This window comes from Panthera uncia, chromosome F2, assembly GCF_023721935.1.
Source record: "Panthera uncia isolate 11264 chromosome F2, Puncia_PCG_1.0, whole genome shotgun sequence".
NCBI classification, from domain to species: domain Eukaryota; kingdom Metazoa; phylum Chordata; class Mammalia; order Carnivora; family Felidae; genus Panthera; species Panthera uncia.
In genome coordinates, this window is record NC_064812.1 from 38,845,167 (window position 1) to 38,863,242 (window position 18,076).

The following is an 18,076-nucleotide window of genomic DNA, read 5'->3' on the forward strand; positions in this document are numbered from 1 at the left end:
AACGAAAACCTTACCCACCTCAAGTGCTTTGTGGAAAGAGGAAGAATATTCATTCACAAATGGAACAGAACAAAACAAAATTATGGACATCACTTAAACTGAAAGTAGTAAATAAATGTAAAAGTCAATTTCCTGCCTTTTCATTTATTTATCCCTTTAGCTTCCATAGGGACATTAAAATTTTCTTTTTAAGTTTTTGTCACACCCCATTCCCCCAATACCACATACAGGCACACTCTTCCCTCTCTTAACACACCTGATTGCTGATTTTTCTCTTCTTCCGGTCTGGGAGCTCCTCTTGAGGTGCAGCCCTGTCTCACTTAGCCCCAGAGATGGCCCCAGTCCCTATTCGCTAGTAGGAACTCAGATGTTTGTAGAATAAATGATGGAGGCATCCCCTGGGCTGGCCCTGGGAGAGTCTGTATGGTACATCAGAGGGAGAAGTGCAGCCGGGCATTCTAGGCAGAGGACATCTACACTGTCTAGAGGCCAATTAGGAGACTGGAAACCACCCAGTCATTTGAACAGAGAAAATTTCATAAAGAGTCATTAACAGAGGACTGGAGGTGAAACAGGTAAAATCAGGCACGACCAATGCATGGGTGTGAACAGGATGTTAAAGTACGCACACGGAAAACTCCTTTAGGCCTCTCGGGAGGATACGTGGCATCAGCCCCAGAGCAAAGAGGAGGTGCTGCAGGTAGACAGGTAAGAGCACCGGCAAAGGGAGGAAACCTGAACGTAGAGTACCTTCTGGGACCGGAGGGAAAGACGGACAAGGGTCAGAGCATGACTGGAGCCCTGTCTTTCACGAGCAGGCACTTTACCCAGTAACTGGCAGGAGCATTTTGACGAGGGATCCTAAAGGTCTCGGCCTGACGTGGGAGAAAAGTGTACTCTCTACAACAAAGCCACAGCTCCGCTCCCTGTGTCTGCACATAGGTGTGTGTGTGCGTGTGTGCGTGTGTGCACATTCGATGTGGCTACTTAGAACCGGTGGCAACAGCTGGGATCGACACTAAAAACATTTACATTTTCCACGACTGAGCTTCAGCATGATGCTCCTCGGCCTCATTAAATAATGAACTGATTCCTATCTATCATTATCCTTGGAGAAATTATTCTAAAACACAGCAGGGCTACTAAAAAAGGACTGAAATCAAGCCATTGTATCCAATTTATTTTCTTTCCTGAGCAAAACACAACACTCAGATTCTCCAAAAATGTACACCAAAGATTAAACATGAAATTAAAAAAAATTTTTTTAATGTTTATTTTGAGAGAGAGAGAGAGACAGAGACAGCAGGAGAGAGAGGGAGACACAGAATCTGAAGCAGGCTCCAGGTTCTGAGCTGTCAGCACTGAGCCCAATGCGGGGCTTGAACCCACGAGCTACGAGATCATGACCTGAGTCAAAGTTGCCACTTAACCAGTTGAGCCACCAGGGGACCCCTGAAATTTTTTTAAAAAAAGAAAAAAGTACTGTAACTTTGTAATTTTGTTTGTCAAAATATACCTACTTTCACATTAAGTTTGGCAGTTTGTCACTATTTCTTGTGATTTGTCTTCAAACTTGTATTATTATTATATTTTTAAGTTTATTTATTTATTTTGAAAGGGACATAGAGAGTGCGAGAGGGGGGAGGGGCAGAGAGAGAGGGAGAATCCCAAGCAGGCTCTGCAGGCGGTCAGTGCGCAGAACCTGATGCAGGGCTCAAACTCATGAACCGTGAGATCATGACCTGAGCCGAAATCAGGAATCTGACATTCGACCGACTGAGCCACCCGGGTGCCCCTTCAAACTTATTTTACAGTTTCATTTTACAACAGTTATCTTCACATCCCAATATTGGCCTTTTGTCTCAAATATTCCTATTGCCTTGGACCCTTCATCCAAAGTCAAGAGGCCTGGTGACAAGTTTGCCCTTTCAGCGGGGCTCGTGACAGTCTCACCTATCCTCACGTCCCCACAACCACACTGAAGATGGTCTTCACACAGTACCTCACGCTCTTTTCACTGAAAGTCATCCAAATGGAATCAGTTTTACATTCAGAAGGGATAGCGTCATTTTTTTTAATCAAAATGACGTTAATATCATTGACAATTTCAAGGAAGGGTTGGTGACATGGGGACTGCCATACTGTTTCTATTACAGTCTGACAACGCTGACTAAAAACACCTCCTGTTGTCCTTTTCTTCTAAAGATCAATAAAGTACTTAGAAATCTGAAAAAACAACTGTAGATTAAGATGGGACATGCCAATTAAGATGCCACATAACAAAACTGGTTGAAATCCAATTACTTTGACATTTTTAGAAGTTGGCTTTTAGTTAAACTCAGTCTTTCATTTTTAAAAATTTAGTCATTCACAATGAGTGACTACAAAAATAATCTCTGAGGACTAAGAATATAGGTCATGTCCTACTTCAAACTAAAGGCACTGCCTGGAAAACGGCAGCTGCTCGATGAGCAGACAAACACAGAGACGTTCCAAATCTCAACCACAGAGGACTTTACTTCAAGCAATATTCAATCTAATGAAATTCTAATCCAAGTACAGTCCCTTGGAGTTTGTCTTAACAGGAGCTCAACCACAGGGTGACTGTGTGATCGTGTCACTTTCTTCCATGCAGAGGGGAAAATCCCTCTTGCCAGTGACCCCAGAAGGCAGCTGTTCACTAGGAAGATTAGAGTCTGTGTGTCCGTAGTGTCTCTTTCGTTGGGAGTTACCTTGCTAAGTGACACTGTGCTTGTGGGAAAGCAGCTCCCTGGTCATTGCAGTTCAACACAACAAATACATCAATACATAAAACAGTTGGAGGGAGAAATAAATTAACACCAAAGGTCAAAAAATGTAACACGGAAGTGATTTCACAGAAGGATTCCATAAATCCACAAGTCATTAAAATTTGGGAAACGAAGTCGTTCCATCAAATACTAAGAGATGATAAAATGGTCGAGAGAAAAGAACTATTTAATGGTAAAAACAGGAGATGTTTGGGTACTATGGTTAGAGTTGGACTTCAACCATAATAGTAGAGCTTAGGCATTAAAAGCTTACATGGAACTCTACAGTTGTCAGCTTTACACACACACCCCCTAAGTATTATATGTAAGTTACATACATGTCTACAGACATTCACAAAATTACATGTCCAATTTTGTGTTTTGGGAAGAGTGTTCAGAGCTTTCGTCATGTTCTCAGAGAATCTTCCCCGGAGATCTGGGGGTCAAGACCAGAGGTCAATATGAGGCACAAGGTAAAGTGCACCAGAAGGCTGCTTGCTGGCCCCTGCATCCTACCAGGGCAACGTAAATTAAACTGAAACCAGTGACCAGGACGATGACTGTGTGGCACCTTGTCCACGCTGGGGCAGGGGGAGGAGAAACCCTAGGAAAAAAAGAGAACTGACAGATGACCTTACACAGTCAAAATACTTGGAAAATAGTATTAGTAGGTGGTTGACAGATCTAATAGCCACACAGAAAGAATGGGGGCTTAGGTAACAGGAAAAAAACATGGCAGCTGAAAAAACAAGGCAAATGTTTACTGGGAAAAAACAAAAACTATACAAGAAAATGTATACCACAGAGCTCTGCACTGAACAATATTCACATATGTGCATCATCCAAAGTAAACACTGACTGATGGCGGCACCAGAAAATCTGATATGACTGTACGAGGAGGACAAGGGAAGCAAGGAACATGAGGAGGTGAGTGAGAGTTAAATCCTATCCAACAACAAGAAGTCAAAAGAGATCTTGAGCAGATGACCAAACAGCAAGGTAGACACTATTTTAAAATACAGAGGTAAACACTAGAAGAAACAAGAAAAAGAGTCTGCAGCACTTACTGCTGGGGTAACAGGCAAGAGCTGGGCAGGATAAGTAAGAAAGCAATCTTTCTGTGCAGGATCTTCAGCTATGTATATGTAATACTATGTTAACAACACAAATAACATTTAAAAAATGAAAGAGTAATCATGGCAGCGTTGAAGTCGAAGTCCGTCATCAAGGGGCAACTTTCAACCTGAGGGTGGTGGGCAGGCTAAGGGCTGCGTCATTCCTGCTGGCTGGAGGCAAGTTGTGGATTTGACAGGAGCTTCTGCAGGGGGCCTGGAAGATGAGCCTGACTGGCCAGATCTGCAACTCTCAGAGCAGGGAAGGGTGGGAGGGCTTGGACCCCAGCAGTACAGACACTTAACAAAGCAACTGGGGAGCACTGTGCTGGCTGAAGTTATCACCTCAGGTGCAACATGCTCCCACAGAGAGGGTGATCAGGACCAGCCCCCACACCCAGCTGAGACCCCCCTCCAGTCCTGTGAGTCCCAACCTCCACACCGGAACATAGTGCAGAGCACCCCACACTCCAAAGAAAACTAGAGAACTATGGTGCCCTGAGGTACCCCCAAGGAAACAAATGTGTGCAACAGGAAAACGAACAATTCCCTCATTTACCGTGTTCTTCCCGCTACTCATGCCCAGGTCAACAGCAGCCCCGTATCTGACCCCACCCTACCCTACCCCATCCCATCTATTCCCAGGATTCCTGGCATAGTGCGCTCATTACCGATCTGACTCCTTTTTCTCGTGATTTTTCTCTCCTGGAACGCTCCTTTCCTGTCACTCCATACAAACCCAAACAACCCCAGGCTCATGTTAAATTCACTTCTAATATGGAGATCTGAAATGTTCAAGACTTGGTTACACTCCTCTCCACTTAATTATGCTGTACAATCACAGTACAATAAGTTCTTGAGATAAAAACACCACAATGATAGATTTTCATACTCTTTATAGATGATATGAAGTCGTAAGAACAACACTGGAAATGGCAGTAATTATAATACGACCCTCTGAACTCAAACCACAAAATCACTTTCCTGAAGCACTTATGTAAGTTATCAATTGTATATTATCTTGTACTATTAATAGTCTCATATACACTTACCTTTCTCCTCTCCAAAGAGTTCCTAAAAAGCAGGAGTCTCACACTTCTGTATCCCTCTCTCAGAGCTTGTTCTTAGACAAAGGGGTATTCAAATGTGAGTTCTATCACTTACTTGATGTGTGGCCATGACCATATTCTAGAGGCAATATGGTGGTGGATAGCCATCAGGATCTGATATCAGACCCGGGTTCAAATTCTAGCTCTGTGATTTATGATCCTTGGGTTATGAAATCTACCTGAACTTCAGTCTGCAGATCTATACAATGAAGACCACGACAAGTTCCCTTTGAAAGGGTGTTATAAGGATTTAAGGGAGTTAACATAATGCTAATGTGCAGGACAGGATCAGCATTTGGATGCTCAATGAATGGCAGCGATTTTCCAACTACAGCCAGACAACTGAAACAGTATTATTTTATCTTAAACTAGCTCACCTACGCAGCACGCTCTCCTCAGGAAAGTGACACCAGTAAGCCCTCTACTCACATCGTTATTTCCTTGGGTTAGAAAAGAAGTTCTCTCTTCCTGCCCCAGCTCTGGTGGTTGCAGAGAGTGTTAGAGGCTAAAATTGAAGCTGCTCTGGGCCCTGCTTGTTGAGGCAAACAGATGACTGGATAAATACCCATGAGGGAAGGTCACTGAACCAATAACCTATCTGACATGGACCCTCTCTCAAGAATCCTGAAGGTATTCCTGTTCTTGAATATGGAAGGATAGTCCTAAGGTTGTGCCGAGAAACTCCTTTGGAAACAAGCCAGCTCATGATTCCTTTTACCTCAAAAGCTAGGGGGGCGCCTGGGTGGCTCAGTCGGTTAAGCGTCCAACTTCAGCTCAGGTCACGATCTCGTGGTCCGTGAGTTCGAGCCCTGCGTTGGGGTCTGGGCTGATGGCTCAGAGCCTGGAGCCTGCTTCCGATTCTGTGTCTCCCTCTCTCTCTGCCCGTCCCCCTCCCCCATTCATGCTCTGTCTCTCTCTGTCTCAAAAATAAATAAACATTAAAAAAAAAAATTTTTTTTTAAAAAAAAGCTAGGAGCAGACAGTATACTCATCTCCCCCTACTATAGGATTTGCCGTCCCCACACCTCCCACGTCCTCCTTTACCAAATCTAAACAAAAGTAACTGAATGATGAGAAAAGGCACTATTTGTCCATGAAAAGTGGATGCCATTTTTACTGTAAGAGATGTGGGCATATAGTTATAATTCTAAAATCCACGGCAAGGTTTGGTTGAAAACACCATAGCCAGCACTCACGCCTTACCCACGTACATGGGGGCACCTATCAGAGGGCAGCTGGGCTGAAGGCAGAGATGATGATAGGCTGAAATGTGGAGCAGGATGGCCTATGTCAACAGCAGGGGTCATCCCGGGAGGGGGGAAAAGTACACGCAAACTGCATGTCATGAAAGACCGAGGCACACCCAAGAAGGTTTAGGTAGTTTGCTGCCTGGAGACCTGGGTGCGTGAGGTGGGATTACAACGGATGAGTCTGGAGCCTCAGGCGGGACCCCAGCTGGTCTTGGAAGCAACGGCAGGGAAGTGGCACCTTCTTTCATAGAAACCAGCAGTCCTCGCCATTTTGGGGAGGGGGGGTGGATACGGGTCTTTGGTAACTGAGGAGGCACAGATTGTTTTTACAAAATCAACCGCCCTCCTCTCCCCACAAAACATGAAAAAGCCAAGAAAATACCACTGTGAATTTAGACTTTTCTTGTTTTGGCTCCTCGGGGGAGGGAGGGGGTGGTTTTCGTGAAGGGGCCTGGTTCACGAAATTTGTGAAAGCACGACAGCTCACGAGAGCAAGAGCAGCCGCTGTTGACAACACATCAGTAACAGTCCCTCAAAGCTGCTTCACAAATAAGACGGAGTTGGCAGGACGAAGTTAGGATTCCGCTCCCTCCTCTCATTTCAAGGAAATACTAGAATGCGTGCAGCTGAGACTGAGGTTATTGTAGGGGTAAATCCTGAATCTGTTCCTATTTATTAAGAGGGAAACAATACCAAACCACCCCACAAGTCACAAACAGCCATCACACAGCAAAGTGAAGTAACCCACAGTGGAGAAATGTTGCAGTAATAATAAGTGGCACAGAACCCCCTGAAGACTTAAAAACATTTTTTTTTAATGTTTATTTTTGCGCGCGCACGCGAGAGAGAGAGAGAGAGAGAGAGAGAGAGAGAGTGTGTGAGCGGAAGAGGAGCAGAGAGAGAGGGAGACACAGAATCCGAAGCAGGCTCCAGGCTCTGAGCTGTCAGCACAGAGCCCGATGCGGGGCTGGAACTCATGAACCAGGTGATCATGACCTGAACTGAAGGTGGACGTTCAACTGACAGAACCACCCAGGCGCCCCTGAAGACTTTTTTAATTTTTTGTTTTTGCTTTTAGAGAGAGTGTGTGAATGTGTGAGTAGGGGAGAAGGAGGTGGGGAGGAGGAAGGGGAATAGAGAGGGAGAGAGGGAGAGAGAGAGGGAGAGGGAGAGGGAGAGGGAGAGGGAGAGGGAGAGGGAGAGGGAGAGAGAGAGAGAGAGAGAGAGAGAGAGAGAGAGAGAGAATCTTAAGCAGACTCCATGTTCAGTGTGGAGACTGGTGCAAGGCTTGATTCCATGACCCTGGGTTCACAACCTGAGCTGAAACCAAGAGTCAGACACTCGTCCGACTGAGCCACCCAGGTGCCCCCTATGAAGACTTTTAAATAAAGGGTTGACAAATCAGTTTTATGATTTACATCAGTCTGGCAGCAACAGAGAGAAGAAAACTGAAAAGTAGAGCTGAAAAGACTAAAGGACTAATTGTAACAAGTTTAAAGATGACTGGCCAAGGTGACAAGGTAGACATTGCTACCATTCACTGGAATGGAAGAAAAGCAGCAGATACGGAAGAAATCGTGTGAGCTCCGCAGTGTGCTCTTTTGTGGATGACAACTGGACGGTCAGGGGTATAGGCACGGAGCTGGTCTGGTTCACATCACCTAAGTGATTTCCACCAAATGAATAAAAAAGAGAGCAAGACAAATGATTTATTAAATGTTTTCCATTCATTTCATCAATGAGTGTTGGTGCTGCTGTGTGCCAGGTACTGAGGATACCGCACTAACTGAACCATACAAGGCCTGAACCAGCAGACAGCTCATCTGCTAGCCGAGGGGGGCTGATGAACAGAATTTACTTTCCATGGGGAAGAGCTTCTCAACCAGTATCCATTCACAAGAGTGTGCCATACAAACACTGTTTCTTCCTGTTTGCCACCGTGTCAAGAAGCCTGAGGCCCACTGGGGTAGTGGCTAAGAGCATGGGCTGTGGGGCAGACCATCTGGGTCTACCAGTCCCAGCTCCGAGGCCTCGGGCCGGCCACGTACCTCTTAAAGCCCTACTTTTCTCCATCTATAAACAGGGGCCATAACAGCGTTTCTCTCACAAGGTTAGTGAAATAAATAAACCTCAGCAATGTGCTTATTAGTACATGGAATGTACTAAGGCTCAACAAATCACTTTATCCCACACAGTTTTGAAAGGATGTTGTGGCTTGCAGTATTGGTCATACTGCAAAATAAGACAAACGAGTGTTGAAATGACCTAGAAATAAGACAAAATGGAAATTAATTGGGTCAAGAAGTTTTTTTTCCATATATGAATGGATAGATACAGAAAGAAAGGAAAAGAGAGGGAGGGAGAGAGAGGAAGGTGTGTTACTTTTTTCTCTTTTTTAAAAAATTTTTAATGTTTACTCTTTTTGAGAAGGAGAGAGAGAGTGTGAGCATGTGCAAGCAGGGGAGGGCCAGAGAGAGAGGGGGACAGAGGATCCCAAGCAGGCTCTGCATTGACAGCAGAGAGCTCGACGTGGAGCTTGAACTCACAAACCATAAGATCACCACCCAAGCCGAAATTAAAGTCAGACGCTTAACTGACTCAGCCACCCAGGAGCCCCTACTTTTTTGTGATAGTAAACTACAACAAGACTTTATGGAGCCTGGGTGGCTCAGTTGGTTAAGCATCCAACTTCGGCTAAGATCATGATCTCGTGGTTCGTGAATTCGAGCCCCCATCAGGTTCTCTGTTGTTGGCACGGAGCCCTCTTCAGATCCTCTTCAGATCCTCTGTCTCCCTCCCTCTCTGCCTGCCTCCCTCTCTCTCTCTCTCTCAAAAATGAATAAACATTAAAAAAAAAAAAAAAAGACTTTAGGGGCACCTGGGTGGCTCAGTCAGTTAAGTGTCCAACTTTGGCTTGGGTTGTGATCTCACAGTTCGTGGGTTCAAGCCCCGCGTTGGGCTCTGTGTGGAGTGTGGAGCCTGGAGCCTGCGTTGAGTTCTGTGTCTCCTCCTTCTGCTTCTCCCCAACCCCTGCTCACTCTCTCTTGCAAAAATAAACATTAAAAACATTTTTTTAAAAACCTTATGGAATAAATCTTTATATAAAAGACAGTGGGTAATATATACTAACACATAATAGCTTTAGCTACTATTTTTCAAGGCTTTGTGGCTATTTTGCAAGCAAATTATTCTTTTATTGATTTTCTACTAGAGTTTGTAGAAAATGTAAGCTTGATTTAATCTAGAGGCAAAACAACAAATAGGTGAGAATTAAAACTTTCTCAGGAAAAAGCTGTCCTTTACAAACGCCAAAGGGTTAGGTGCTGTTTGTGAACCCGCCTGCAGGAGAAAAAGCTCAACTCTGAGATCTACCAAGGCCAAAAGTTGGGATTCTTAAACTCCCCAGGATGGTTCCAACAGTTGTCCTACAAATGCCTAGAGAACTTGGCTTAAACTTCCACTAAAGCAGAGGTCTGTGAACTACGTGGGCCAAATCTGGCCTGCCACCTGTTTTTTGTGTGGCCTATAACCTATGAATGGTTTTTACATTTTTTAACGGTTTAAAAGAAAGAAATGCTTTGTGATCTGTGAGCATTACATAAAATTCAAATTTCAGCACCCATAAATGAGGTTTTATGGGAACACAGCCATACTTACTCATCTATGTATTATCTACAGCTGGCTTCACACTACGACAGCAGGGCTGAATAGTTATGACAGAGACCATCTGGCTCACAAAGCCTAAAGTATTTACTCTCTGGCTCTTTATAGAAAGTTTGCCTTTGCCCGTACTCAGGAAAAGCATTACCCTGATTTCTGCCCTTGGAAGACAGAATAATGTCAGATATGAAATTACACGGCCTCAAAACAATCTCAGAATTTCGAGGCACTTAGGTCTTCCAAAGGTCCTTTTAAATTAATTCCAAGAAGTCAACATATTTTCTCTTCTTCACCATTTCTTACATCCCACATGGTCCACAATGTATCTACAGTTACAGTGTACCTTGTTTAAAACAGGCGGCGTGTCTTACATTGGCCACACCATATTGGCCTGTTTAGACGAGCTTTTCCTTACTCATGCCAAACAGGAAAGGGGAGACAGCTGGCTTATGAATCCTCACGATTAACAGAAATAACCATTTGGGCATTTGGGATAGGGTCACCACGGACATAAAGTCTGGGCTATCTTTAAGGAACCTAGATTAGCTATTTCCAAACTTTTTTAATATCCTCCCGTATGATATAAATAAGTAAACATACACATAATCACATTTTTTACCTCTAAGATACACATTTTCGTACATTTTAACCCCTGAATGGAGGCTTCACCTTGTAATCGACAGCACCTTACAATAAGCAGTACCTGAAATAATGGTGCAATTTACAACTGATGGCATCTTGTTTCCAACATGCCAGGAGGCGGAGAGAACACAAACAGACTTTTTGGGAGGTTCTTGTAAGAAATCCCCACTGAGCCCTGTCTGCCTACATAATAAGGAATCATTTCCAAAGGCAAGTAAAACAGAAGATGATTTTATCCTCAATTCACTGCAAAACTACTATAAGCTGCAATTACTTGATATTATAGGAGGAAGTCATTATTTCTCTTAATTCTCAACAGAGAAGCTACTCAGACTCTTTTACAGATTATATCCAGAATATAGAAAGAACTCATACTTCAAATATTTCAAATTGGGTCAAAAATTCTCACCAGTGAGTTATTTGGTCTGGAAATATCAAATTAACATAGCTGCCCGAACTGAAAGTTAAAATGGTTTTGAGCACTTAAATATCTAATATTTAAATAACGCTATCTAAATGAATACACCTTTAAAAACCTGTACTTTTGTCTAAAATAAAAACACCTCATTTAACTACAGAGGAAGTGGAAGGGATGGCTGGCCTGCTATCATGCTGTCTATGAAAGGCATCCCAGCTACTTCCTCTCCGCGACCCCAGCCTGATGTGCTACGCCACCTACTGTGCCTCCTCCTTAATGATTCTACACGGCTCCTTCCAGAGGCGGCCAAGGCGGCAGGAATAACGCTCAGTACCTCAGATCTCAGCTTCCCATTTTACCCAGCTCCCCCTTCCCTGTACACCTCCCTCCCTCCCTCAAGTCAGTGGAAAGGGAGAAATGTCTCCTGCTTTCATTTCCAGCATCCAATGAAGCAATGTTTAATTTTCTATTACAGTCTAATTTGTGCCTACAAGCGTCATTTTTTCATAGCTATAAGTGCACTACCAACTTCCATATTCTGCTTTTTAAAGCATCACAAGCCTTTCGTCTGTCGTTACGCTGTTCGTAATAATTTTCATGACAATAATGATATTTTGTCAAGTGGATATATCCTTATTTAACCAAACCAGTCTCTAATTATTAGAAAATGAGCTTAGGGGCGCCTGGGTGGCTCAGTCAGTTAGGTGTCCGACTTCAGCTCAGGTCATGATCTCACGATTCATGGGTTCGAGCCCCCACATTAGGGTCTCTGCTGTCAGTGCAGAGCTTGCTTTGGATCCTCTCTCCCTCCCTTCTCTCTGCCTCTCCCCTGCTCTCTGTGCTCTCTCTCTCCCAAAAAATAAACAAACGTTAAAAAAAACATGAGCTTGGGGTACTTTTGCTGTTAAAAACAATGCTGCACAAACATACATTTTTTAAAATTGCTTCCTTAAAATACATACCCAGAAACTTTTCTTAAAATATGTTAAAAAATAAAATCCAAGGTCTCATTTGTTCCTAGAGCAAAAATCAATACACACTCTTTTTTTGGACAAGGGTGATAACGTAAGTCCATTTCTGTGTTGTTTTAAAGTAAACTGCAATGAAAATTGAGGGTAACTTAATCCTCTGTTCACTGCAAAACTACTATTAATTGTTCTCACTTGCTATTATTACAGGAGGATTACAATTAAGCAATTGATTAATAGCCTCCTATCCAGGGTCACAAGGAAACTGGGTTTATTTGAAATGTTCTTCCAGAACTTTTAGGTTTCAAATATTTGTATGTTGACTGGACTGCTCCATGTCCTCATTGGATGAAATAACTGAAAAGTTATATGGGTCAGAGATAATTTCTAGCAGACCAGGAGATTTTTTTTTTTAATGCTGTATTTTACAATGGAAGGAAAGAAACATGAACTGAGTTAACATCACACCCGGTCAGCTTGAACTGTAAAACATACATGAGAGCAGGTGAAAAGCTTTCAGGAGGAAATCTCGGGGGCAGCCAGTGCAATCTCATGCACAACCAGCCGTGTGAATGTGGGAGCAATCAGGAAGCTGTGTGGGGCTGAGTTACAGGAAGTAGGACTGCTTAGCACAACTCTGAAGAAGGCAGCTGCCCTGCCGTTACAAAGCTTCCTTTTAACCTTTGCTTTTCTTCCCGCTCTAAGTCACCCTCCCATCCCTTCCACTGTGCTAAAAAGCAAAAATAAGCAAGCAAAATAAAAAAGTCCCACGGCTTCTTTTTTTTAATTAATTTTTAAAAAGACTTTATTTTTAAGTAATTTCTACACCCAACATGGGGTTCGAACCTACAACCCCGAGTCGTAAACTCCACCAACTGAGCCAGCCAGGTGCACTCCCCCCGCAAAGTACCGCTGCTTCTAAGGTTTGTAACTTGACTTGAGAAGAATCAGCTCAATGAACTGTGTAGCTGCTTCACTCCTCACCCCGCTCAGGCAGGTGCCAGGCACAGGAGGTGAGAACACATGGTCCTGGCTGCAGTCTGTCGACAGTCTAGGAGGAAGCTGATGCATAAGAACAGCACACCAAAAGGTGGTTGGACCAGGTACCTTCCAAGGTACTGTCCTACCCTCAGGCTAAGTGGTTTTATGTTTTATGTACAGTCACACACAAGAGATATCCCTGAGACTCATCTTACTCCGTATCCCCTCGACTATCAACTTGCATTTCTACCACCTACAGCTCTCTCAAATCCTTCTCCTCTTCCTCTTTCTCTCCACTGTGGCCTTGGATCAGACCTTTATCATCTCCATCGTCATAGTCACCTTGACTCTGGAGATAGTCTCCTAACTGCTCTCTCTGCTTATTGGAGAGCTTACCAAATCTCTATCAACCTCTCACATCTGCCTTGGCTTTTTAAAATTACAAGGGGAAAAAAAAGAAGCTTAGGGAGATCATATAAACTATTAAATTGCAAGGCCAAAGGACACCTACGATTGAGATGTTACAAGTAAGATCCCCCTTTTGTATTCCAGCAGGTAGCAGGCCAGAAGCTTCAGGGTCTAAAGTCGCAGGCTACAGTTTTAAACTCTCTAGCAGTCGTGTTCTTAGAGCGCCTTTCTCTCCCCCCACCCCTCACTGCTTCTGGACCCTCAGGTTCCTACAGGCAAACGACAGTGATGAAAGATGTGCGCTGTTTGTAAAGTATGTTTAATGAATCCGAGATGCTCAGGACTGGAAGAGATCTTGAGAGCCAGCCTAGTAACTTAGTTTTCTGGGGAAGCCCCCCTTACACCATCTCAGAAAGTGATGAGTTTTCTCAAGAATCTGCAAGATGAGAACTGTACATTCACCTGGCATCAGTCTAGCTTCTCAAGTATGAAGGACCTTCTTCTGAAGTATAACCAAAAATCTCTCTTTGGGGGCATGGGGGGAGATAAAAGGACTCATGTTACTTGGTCGGGAACTTGTTTCTAACCATACCTAACCTATTCCTAGGAAGGAATGAACATCTGATTTTTAAAAGCAACAGGAAGAAAAAATAATAAAGAAATAAAAGCAACAACAGGGGGAAAAAACAGGGGTATTTTTTATGCACAAATTTTAAAAGTCATTGAGACCACTACTAAATCCCACTCCACTCCACCCCCAGCAACCTCACCCCACCCCCCGCCCCAGCCAACCAAGAACTTGTTTTGGGGCTTTTCTGACAGTCCAAGGTCAGCCTTTCTTAATCTCAGGTCCCTCAGAGGGAAAGAGCTGCTGGGGAGATAATCTGGCTTTCATAAGGTCCCTGACTTTTTTCTTAACTGTGTTTTTCAAGCAGTCAGACTCAAAACAGGGCCCCACACGGCAAAATACTTTCTGAAGTCAACACAGTAAGCCTGTATATAATGTTAATCTGGATTAGCACCCACAATGTGACATGGCATAACAGGCTCTATGTTATGATGTTTAAAATTTTCCTGTTTATCCATAAATGGTTAGGAATTTTCCTACATTACTCAAAGTCTATGATTTTTTTATCTGGAATCAGAACTTCAGACATCATTTTGGCTAAATATTAATCTCACTGCTTTTAAAGTGCTCCAATTCCAAAGGAATCATGTTCCCTACTCTGGGATTTAACTAAATACTGGGTATTACCATGACTCAAATCTTCACTGGTGTTAGCAAGACAAGACTGCATAGATTAAAATAGTTTTTAAAATCTCAATTTGCATACATTTTAATGTGAAGGAAATCTGTTTCTATAATCTCCATGTTTAGTATTTGATACATTTTTCTTCTTAAGGCCAAATTTTGATGGCAGTAGGGGAGAAAATGTGATATTATATAATATGTATCTGGAAAGTGATTTCTACAACAATGTCCTCAAAGGAACAGTGTGTCTCCTCAGGGAACCCAACAGCGTGACACAGGGACTCAGAGGGGACACTGTGGGATTTTTTTAAATTTCAAGGAAAACACAGCAACAACTGTTAGATATTATACTCATTTTTCTTTTTTTCCAAGTTTATTTATTTATTTTGAGAGAGAGAGAGAGAGTGAGTGAGCAAGGGAGGGGCAGAGCTCAACATGGGGCTCTATCTCCCAAACCACAAGATCATGACCTGAGCTGGGATGCCTGGGTGGCTCAGTCAGTTAACTACCTGATTCCTGATTTCAGCTCAGGTCATGATCTTATCACTTATAAGTCCAAGCTCCGTGTTGGGCTATAAGCTGACAATGTGGAGCCTGCTTGGAATTCTCTCTCTCCCTCTCTCTTTGCCCCTTCCCCACTTGTGCTCCCTCTCTCTCAAAATAAACTTTAAACAAACAAAAAGATCATGACCTAAGTTGAAATCTAGAATCGACCCCTTAATTAAATAAGCCACCCAGATGCCCCTATTATCCTCACTTCTACTCTTAGATTCTCTGGACCTGACTACTTAATGCAATGGACAGTTAGGTATTCCTTTTGGCTTATGGGCACCATGAAAAAAAAAAAAAATACCAAGACCCTAGAGCATTATGAACTAACAGTTTGTGACCACTCTGTCTTAATCATTTCTTTTAAAGGTTTTGCTGTAGTTTGGTTGGGAAACTGGAGGTTAGATTAACTCAGGGAATGAGTTCCAGTACCTGACAACTCCTCTGTCCTCCACCTAAGCAGTATTCGAAAGAGTACATATATGACTAATAATATGTGTACTATTTTAGAGAAGAAAAAAAATTTAAAAAGAGAACACATTTATTTTCTACCAACAAGAGCCCCCAGAGGATGCTTCCACAGAGGTCACCCTGAGACTATTCAGCCTGGGAGAAAAGCCATCTGGCCTAATACTTGATAGGAAGTGAAAAGCAACATGTTATTATGTCAGTGTGGATTCCCAATAAAGACAGGGACAAAAGAGAAACACATTATTACATGCTACGAGGATCTTAATATAGCTATGGAGTCCAGGGAAAATGACAGAACTAGATCACTCCAACCCCCACTCAGGTCTCAGAGTGAGGCTTCGGCATATTGGGATTTTTAAAGTTGGAATGCTAACATTAACTCCTTTTGTTCCAGTCAAAACCATTCTTAAACATGCGGAGCCTTGCTTAAAGAGAAATATGTTGTCTTGGGGCGCCTGGGTGGCTCAGTCAGTTGAGCAACTGACTTCGACTCAGGTCATGATCTCACTGTTTGTGAGTTCGAGCCCCGCATCGAGCTCCGCATCTGTGCTGGCAGCTCGGGGCCTGGAGCCTGCTTCAGATTCTGTCTCCCTCTCTCTGCCCCTCCCCCCACTCACGCTCTGTCTCTCTCAAAAATAAATAAATGTTAAAGAAATTTTTTTAAAAGAAATATGTTGTCCAAACCTAGAAATCCAGATTATGGTCTCCACCTAAAGAAAGCAGTGCTCCTTGGAGAAATGGCTGATTCTGAGTCTGGGACAGAAAACGGACGAGAGGAGCCTGGAGCATCCTGTCAACCAGACAGCAAGGAAGCCACACTTCTGTCAAAAGATCTGGGTGCCAACCTGAAGAGGCTCCAATTGGCCAAAAATGGCACAATTTGAACATTAATACAGATATAAACTATATAATATACGAGCTTTTTAGAGAAAGCTTTTATATTTTTCCCTTAGAAAGTTCCAAAAAGGCATGGAATAACAGGTTAAAGTTTTATTTAGGTTTACTAACAAAATTTATCAAGACACTTTACTTTCCAACTGGACACCCCCAGACTCTTCTCATAACAGGCCTTTTTTTCCTGAGTTCATTTGTTCCATAAAAAACAAAATAAAACAAAACAAACAAAACCTTCACTGGTCACCACTAGAGAATGACAGACCAATGTATCATTTTGAAAACTGATAAATAACAAAAAGAAGTATATTTATCCAGGTCACAAGTACCTCTGGGTAACCCAATCGAACACGAGGGAAAGTTTCTCTTTACAGAAATATTCCAGCTAGTAGTGAACAAGGACTGACAGCCTGTCACCATCCTGCAACCCCTCATCAATCACCAAATCCAGGCATTAGGTATCACTGGTTGCTGACGCTCCAAAAAGGCAGAATCAGTCAGACATTATCTGCCTCTTGACGGAAGAACAAATGATCAATTATAAAGTCATGTTGCAAAAAAAAAGGTGGGGGTAATGAATATGGAAAATCCCTAGATCCGAGTACTAATCTACTGGGAATACAGAGGACTACATTACAGGCATACGGTCAGACAAATCTAGTCTGTAGGACAAACTAGTTTCTTTAACAACAAAATTAGAGTCTTAAAATACAGAGTGACCCATTGTTCCTGTTTCAAACCACTAGAAAAATTATGACATTTATGAGGCACTGGAAATCTGAGCACTTACTAGGTATTGTGTGATATTAAAGCATTATTAATTTAGTATAGTAAGGACTCTTTTAAAAATAAGCACAATACCATTATCTTTTTTTAACAATGTGGTTTTTTTTTTTTTTAATTTTTTAAAAATATTTGAGAGAGAGAGACAGACAGACAGAGCATAAGCAGGGGAGGGGCAGAGAGAGAAATGGAGACACAGAATCCAAAGCAAGCTCTAGGCTCTGAGCTGTCAGCACAAAGCCTGGTGTGAGGCTCGAACTCATGAACAATGAAATCATGACCTGAGCTGAAGTCGGATGCTTAACCGACTGAGCCACCCAGGCGCCCCTAAAAAAATCTTTAAAAATATGGTCAGAAAGCTGAGACTCAGGTGATGATCTAACACTGTATTTTGGACTAGACTATCAATGCAATCCAGTTATGAGAAATGATAAATCTCCCTTTCCCAGAAATACTCTTCTTTAAACACACACAGAAAAAGAAAAGGTTCACTGGGAACTCTGAGAAAGTAGAAACATTATCAGCAACTCAGTGTCCCGTCTTAAAAACAGCAAGTCAGTACAGCACAGTCAAGAAGATAATGACCAATAACCACTACCAAGCAATCCCCCAACACCTTTGTCAAAACATCAGGAAACCATCGCAGTTGGCAGTTGTCCAAGGTCCCAAATCCTAGTTACTCCAAACCACTGCCAAGCTGGAAGCTTTTCTGAGGAAAGAGGTCTATTATTAGAGGAGCTGAAGATGTCCAGTTGAAAAGTACAACTATTTTCAGTTTATATTCGCCTAA

The 18,076-nt window shown here is 42.8% G+C and overlaps 1 protein-coding gene across 1 annotated transcript in view; it reads right to left on the bottom strand.

Annotated features, from left to right (window-relative positions):
• LAPTM4B (lysosomal protein transmembrane 4 beta) overlaps nucleotides 1-18,076 on the bottom strand; it is a 78,631-nt gene that overhangs the window by 3,067 nt on the left and 57,488 nt on the right. The window lies entirely within an intron of this gene.